This window comes from Diuraphis noxia, unplaced genomic scaffold (assembly GCF_037042655.1).
Source record: "Diuraphis noxia isolate RWA-SAM2 unplaced genomic scaffold, SU_Dnox_SAM2 contig0001, whole genome shotgun sequence".
Classification (NCBI taxonomy): Eukaryota; Metazoa; Arthropoda; class Insecta; order Hemiptera; family Aphididae; genus Diuraphis; species Diuraphis noxia.
Genome location: NW_028301711.1, coordinates 99,983,727 through 99,991,956, shown reverse-complemented (window position 1 = coordinate 99,991,956; position 8,230 = coordinate 99,983,727).

Sequence of the window (8,230 nt, the reverse complement as noted above, 5' to 3'; positions counted from 1 at the left end):
AATGGCTCAATTCACTCTAATATCAAAACTAACAACACACTATTTAAACTAATGAATACAAATTTGCTATGTAGAACAAGTGTAAGATGGAAACAACACAGAGGGTGCAACATCCTCATAGTGGGAAATGAGTCTATAATTGTAACTACTAACTAGTTATGCATAAAATTGTAAGTACTTTAAATACTTTATGGATGTACCTATTTGTAATTGTATTTAAATACATTTTCTTATAAGTATTTAAATACTTATTGCTACGATAGTTGTGGGTAATAAAGCTTAAAAATTTAAAATAACGTTTCTCATAAATGGTTTTTTCCTATTGTTAAAAATATCAAAAATACATATGTTAAAAGTTCAAATTTTAACAAAATAAGTCAAAACCACAAAAAAATTAAAATTTAGGTACTATATTTGAACTTTAAGATTTAATACCTATTTTTTAGAATTGTATTACAAGATTTCTCATAAATTTTTTTGTTGGAATTGAAAAAAACAGTTTAGCATATAAGGAAAATTATAAAAATGTGCTTGGCTTTTACAAGAGAACTCATATCAATATGTGTCTTAAGTCTTAAAAACTTTAACCTGCAGTATAGTATACACATCTGGGTAGTACAAATCTGAATTTACAAATATAGATGATATAATCCTGAAAGTTAAAATTACATATCTTGAATGTAAAAATGTTGAACACGCATATTTGGACTACATTCGAATCTGCACCAAACATTCCATTTTAAGGGACATTGATAGTTAAAACAAAATACATGCAGTCGTAATTTGTATACCATAATCCATCCAACAATAACCTAATCGTGAAAAAAGGCTAAGTTCTAGCCTCAAAAAAAGTTTATCGCTTGGTTAGTTTCTGATTGTATCTCTTTGGCGTTGACAATAACCGCAATAGATTTCAATCACTGAATCTCCCACTGGTTATTTTCCATTGAAACTGGACAAGCTATATGCAATTAAATTAAAAGAGATTTGTTGTACAATGTACATGATTGCATTAAAGTTATTGAATATAGAAACGGTATTAAGTTTGAGAAGTTACATTACTTAGATATTTTCTTTTACTTGCCACATAGTCCTATCTTTGTACCAAATTTTACATTTCTTCCTTTATGGGATATGTGAAATAGATACTTAAACATTTTGATGATTCAGTCGTAAGTTTAACAGTTAATCAGTGACATTTTTCATTAAGTAACCGGTTGAAGACATTCGTGTAAATATAATATACGCTAACTGATATTGCTGGAACTTGACCATCGCAGTACTGTGCACTCAGATAATGCAATTTATTTTACGAGTTATAAAGCTATAAATGCAACTATTTTTCAATAATTTTAAAGTATAGTTTTTTGTATTAATATTCTTTGTAGAAAGTAGGGACTTGAAATTTTGTATCATAACTTAGTCAATAGGTATATTTTAGATAGGTATCTAGACACTACTCAGTGATTTCCAGGCGTGATTTCACCTAACGCAGGTCAGATAACTAATTAGCTACTTCATAAAATATAAATTATTTTATATACTAGAACTAGACTTAAATGATTTTATTTTCATTTTTTTATTGTTAGTTTTTATACTTTGTTTAAATGTACAGCCTTGTTTATTACATACTGTATTATATGCTTTGGATTGTTCAGTGTCTTATGTTTATCATCTTGCTTTCCTGCTTTACATTTTTGCTTATTTTTTATTGATTTTAGTTTATAGATTAAAAACATGGTTAGGATCACGAATGGGCGAAACTAGTCATTAATAGGTTTGCAAATGAAAAAAATTTTAAAATATATTATTGTAAATTGTAATTAATATTTTTAAATAATGAATTTTTATACTATACTATAATTAAATAAATATGATACATGCAGGTAATTATAATCGTTGAACTTCTTTTTTCATAAATTACTTAAATTACGGTCAAGTCTTCAGTGTATTTTATACATCACTCAAAAATATTTCTACTCGTCCTCTCCCTTAAGGTGGCTGCAGTCGGTCGTGTTTTAAGGAGGTCGATATAGGCAATTTAACATGATAACATCAAAGTGACTTGTGTGTGCAAAGTAAACGCATAAAAGTGTGAGTGAGTTTAATTTGTAAACCTTTTCGGTCAAAATTTCCTAGAAACCATCCGTTTTTGACATAAAATATCATAAATATTGAATTAATTATACGTGTTATAAAATAAATTGTTGTCAATAATAATTTGTTAATTTTACTATTTTTTCTTATAGTTTATACCTAGATATATGTATATTTTTATATAATTACTCAATTATTCCATAATTTAAAATTGTTTAGAAAACAACCAGTAACTAATTGCTCATAACTTATTGTATTTTTGATTTTTTTTTTTTTTTTTACTTTGAAATCACACATTTAAAATCTAATACCGGAATAAATTAGTAAAAAAAAAAGGAGAAAAAAGATAAGCGAATAACGAATAACACCATAATATAGTGGTTCCTTTGATCAGTATTTCTAAACGTCACTGTTTACTGAATAACAGTCACTGAAACACTGATCACTGATGAAGATATGTAAATAATGAATTTATGAAAGAAAACAATCGAACAATTTTGGTGATAGCAGGTTGGTTTATAAAAATATTATTGTAATATGTATAATATTATTTATAATTATATACCTACATTATCCGTACCTACCATGAAATTGGTATCATGACATTTTATGGGCGCACACTAGTTGCCTCCCGAAGTCAAAAAAGCCCATAATTTTTATACGAATTGCCTCCCGAGTCCCCCCGACATACCCTAAATGTTATCATAAACGTAAAGGGTCTAGTACTAGCTGCCTCCCATTAGTCAAGTAATAAATATATGAGTGGTTCCAAATATTTTCAAACATCATGTAGCAGTAGCAAAATAACTTTGTAATTTCAAAGTCGTAATTTATGACTTTTGTTATACAATATTACTTTCGTATTTGATATTTGTTCAAACAGTAAGCATTGGGAATTTTTTACTTTTGATCTATACATGAATAATGTATAGCTGTAACTTTTTATCCTTATATCTTTATGTGGCACCGCCTGCACGTGGGTATTGAACCTTTGCACACTGATTAGTGATTGCACCTCCTCCCCAGTACAACATTAAAACACGTGAATGGTATTCCACTAAAACTCTAACTCGTTTATAATAAAACTATAAATATACCTTATATATACTGCTATACGAATGACGGATTGACGAATGAGCATTAAGGACTACTAATGTTAATAACACAGTAAACATTGTGTGAAACAATAGTAGCCTGCAGTTAGTAGAGGTAAAAATAACACTTATATTATATATCTGTGTATTTCGTAGTATAATTTTGTTGGTTGTATATCAGTTGGCCCGTATAATTCAGCCCGGTCGATCGGTCGGCCATTACTATTATAATCAGGGTTCGGGACTTATAACACTTAAAATCATCAAAATAAGCGCTTGAAAAAGCACGTAAGAACATGATTATAACTTATAAGCACTAAAATAGCACTTACAATTTAAAAAAATCAAGACATAAACTATAAATGCAATTTTTCTTTATTACATTATTTTAACAATTTAAATTTTAAAAAAATGTTTCTATGTTGCAAATATCAAATCTTTTTGAATAGGTTAGGTACTTCTTATAGATTTTCAGAAAAAAAAATTTTATTTTTTTTAGAATAACAAAAGAAAAATTGATTAACTTTATTTAAAAAAAATTTATTTTAATATGTTTCATACCTTCTCTATTGCATTGTTTGCATTGAATAATTTGTAGATAAGCTAACAAATGCTGGTCCCGGTGTTTATTACAAGGAAATATGATACAAAGTAGAAAAAATATTTTTAATTCTAGCTTTATCGTGGAAAAAAATAGAAGCTAACTAAAATCTCTAGGTTCATGTGTCATAAACTAATAATTAAGCAGAAATATGCAAAAAAGCAAAAATATTCAGAAAAACTTGAAAAAAGCAATTTATTTAATAACAATCAAATTTCAAAATAAGCAAAAAATAGCACTTACTAAATTTATATTTAAGATTATTGTAACATTTTTAACATGATATGAGTCTCCGTAGCACTCTGCTGGATTTTATGTTGAGCAAAAATAATAAGCAAGTCCCAATCCCTGCTTATAATTGTCGTCAATTAACTTACGTACGCGCAGTCATTGACAATATATAATATTGAATTATTATTGAATTTTTCGATTCAAAAAAATTGGATTTTAGACTAAAAAGCCAGACAAAACTGAAGGCATTTGGTTTGACGGATTTCGATTTTTAAAACTGATTTATATTGATCAACAAGTTTACTAGGTTATTGTAGAGGTGATTTTGAACATCTATTTTTTCAGCTGAGATATCGAAGAATAAAAATATGATATTTTTTTTATATTTTTATAATTTTATATGACACTTTCAATATTATGAACATTCCAAATCGCCTCTACAATAACCTAGAAAACTTGATATCAATATAAATCAGTTTAAAAAATTAAAATCCACTTTTTTTCCATCGACTACAGCCTCCTTAAACAAATTTCAGATCCGCCTTTGATTGGGCATACGCCGCATACCTGCAGGTGCCCACCGCCCAGGCTACGCTCAATGACGAGGTAGGTACAGGTACACTCAACTCCAACAGCTTACTATTCAATACACTGTAAACATACTTGATACTTCCTCAGTTATTATTTCTTTAGTTACCTGGTAAAAGAATTTTTCATTATGGAAAAGTTTCGGATTTCCGTAGGAGATAGAAAAAATATTAAGAATAATATTAATGGTTAATTTGACTCATGAAAACTTGATTTATGACATCATGATAATATTATACTTAAATAAATTATAGGTATGGTGAAAATGTGAAATATCAAAACCAATATGGTTATATATTATATCGTACAAATGTAACGAACTATGTCTATATGTCTATATATAGGTACAACTTATGTATCTAGTTTCTAAAAATATTAAGTACTGTAAGACGCAAGTTTTGTGTTGATTATTTCTATTATTATTTAACTATATGTTCTATCCTAGGTCAAAAAATATATTTGTGTTATTATTCACTGTTTGTATAGGTATTGCATAAACATCATATTATATTGAACAAGGCATTGAATTATTCTCTATCCAAGGTGACATGTTTCATATTTAACTTGACCAACCAAGCAATAAAATTTGCACTTATAAATTGTATTTTTGATAATATATTTTATGGGCATGCCTGATATGTTAGAACCGGAACTCTATCACATTCAACATAGGTACCTACGTAGTATAATATTATACGTTTATTATTTCAATGCTATTTTCAATTTTGCAGTTTTACCTGCACCTATATATAATATTGAAATATTTTATTATTATTTGTGAACTAGCGTTAAAATCTCTATATTTAATTTTTACTCTATTTTCAAAGACTTCTGTTAGGTAAAGGTTGGTAGGTATCTACAATCTAGTGCCCAAGCATAAATTGCTGTATAATAAATATTTATTGCGTTACCTATATTCTTTGTGTGAAATACGTCAGTATTAAATATTTTGAGAACCACTGTCTACTGCAGTATTATTGTATTTGGACTTGGAGTAAGTATATATAATACGATATACCTAAATAAATTACTACAGTGCTACACCTACCAACGCATAATATCCGAGGTCGTCGTGCCAGCCATATTTTCACCATCGTCCTCCATAATATAATAAGTTTAACAATAACATTATTATGCAATGTCGTTGTGTGTGTGACTAGCGGCTGTCGTGGTATCCAAATAAGGAGTAGATGATAGGCGAATCTACTGATGTGCGTATGTGCGCATGTTGTACGCCTTTATATGTTTTTTAGTGTATGACGTGTATTATACTACCTACCTACCAATAATGTAACAGCTATAATGCTATAATATTAAATATATTATGATACTTATATTTATTTATATTCCAACAGTTAATAGTCAATGACATTATTATAATTTAAAACATTAAATATTATATATATATGTATATATATATATGTATAGGTGCCGTATGCGAGTAAAACAGTATTCTATTAATTATTAGATATGTTTTTAGCTCTTCTTAAATAACGGATTTGTATGCATTATAAAAAAAGCTTTGATAAATATGCATTTACCATTTACCTATACAGACAAAATACTTGAAACATCATCTTGAAATTGTAACCATAAGTATACAATTTTATAACTGAACACAAAAATTGATCAAAAATTCAAAAGGACAAATACATTTTTGATCATAGATATCAACTTGAAAGTTTAAGTTCGGTTTAAAAAATATAGGTACATTTATATAAATTAAAATAAACATCCTTTCAAAACGATTTTTTAATGAATTTATTAGTTTTTTAATAAAATATATACAATATACAATATTAGTACTATATTAATATACAGAACACATTTTTTCTTAGGCAGGTATATTATTAATTCTCTGCTAAAAAAGTCATCAAAATTTTTCATTCCTACCAAACAGTATATTGCGCTTTACACATGCCTACTCTTCCTCTCAAAATACCTAGGGGGAACCGGGGAAGTACACACCTAAACACTGTGTGCACTGTGCATGTGGTCAGTAGGTGTCGAGTTTACTTCGTCATTGTCATTGAAGAGTAATGAGGAAGTTACTACAATAATGTATATTTTAAATTAGAATTTAATAATAAATCACAGCATACGAAAAACTATTCATAGCGCCCATAGCGGAGACTATTAACCTACATTATTAAGAACATATTAAATTGGATATTATTTATATTCTATAGGTAGTATTGTTTGGCGGTCGTTTAGTGATACTAAAAACACAAATCGATGTGTAACCACTATCCAAGTACGGTTTTATTTAAATATTCTCATTTTTTAGTCATTTGGTTTTTGAAAAAGTAAACAGTAAGCATTGGGAATTTTTTACTTTTGATCTATACATGAATAATGTATAGCTGTAACTTTTTATCCTTATATCTTTATGTGGCACCGCCTGCACGTGGGTATTGAACCTTTGCACACTGATTACTGATTAGTGATTGCGCCTCCTCCCCAGTACAACATTAAAACACGTGAATGGTATTCCTCTAAAACTCTAAGCGTTGTCGTTTATAATAAAACTATAAATATACCTTGATATAATGTTAATAACACAGTAAACATTGTGTGAAACAATAGTAGCCTGCAGTTCGTAGAGGTAACAATAACACTTATATTATATAAAAAAAGATATGGATTTGTGCCAAAAGCCAAATATAATAGCATAGGTACGTAAGCCACGTAGGTACTATAATCAATTATGATAATATTATGTTCTTTCAAATCAAATTTTCGGTTTTCGGCATTCATAGAAGGATTTTAAATTTTTAAATGTATATTATGTATTATGTATTATGCACACTGACCCAGTGGCGGGTCATACATGTGTGCGAAGTGTGCAAATGCCACGGGCCCTCGGCTTGAGGGGCCCATTATTGTTCAACGTTCCACAACAATTTTTTATTTGTAGGTATGACGTAATTTCATCTTATTTCTTATGTAATTGAAATTTTAATAAAAATGGCAAGTACCTTGTGGATTTGCATAAGATTTTATAATTATAGAACACAAATTCTTACTTTAAATTTGAATTTATATATCTATATCTATATTACTTAATAAAAAAACGAGGGGGCCTTTTTTTAGTTTTGCACACAGGCCCATCTTCGGGATAAACCGCCACTGTACTGACCATATTATAATACAGTTCGGTATTTTGGTGACCGGTGTGTGTTTAAAGTACCTACCTACTTACATATTATTTTCCAAAAAACCCAAGTTGGCATAATATAATATTATTGTTTAGAGCGCTGAGACTACACGTCGTCTACACAGGTACCTGCGCTAATACCAATACCTAGGTACAGTTGTACGCCTACTTACGCGGTAACGGGTCGACGGTCGAAACGTTATTATAGCACAATATTATAAATCGTATTATACACGTCTATAATACGTAATAATAATATTATGGTAATGTTGCGGGGGCGAAAATCGTCGGCGGCGCCACCACCACCCACCGCCACAACAACACCTGTCGACCTGTCCGGTCGTCTTCGGTGGCGGTGGCGACGGCGGCGGTGTCGAAGACGGAAGAGTGGGACAACGTTGCAAGTCGTGACTATAGGTATTACTTATACTGCTGCCTACGTCTACGTGTCGTCATTCGTGT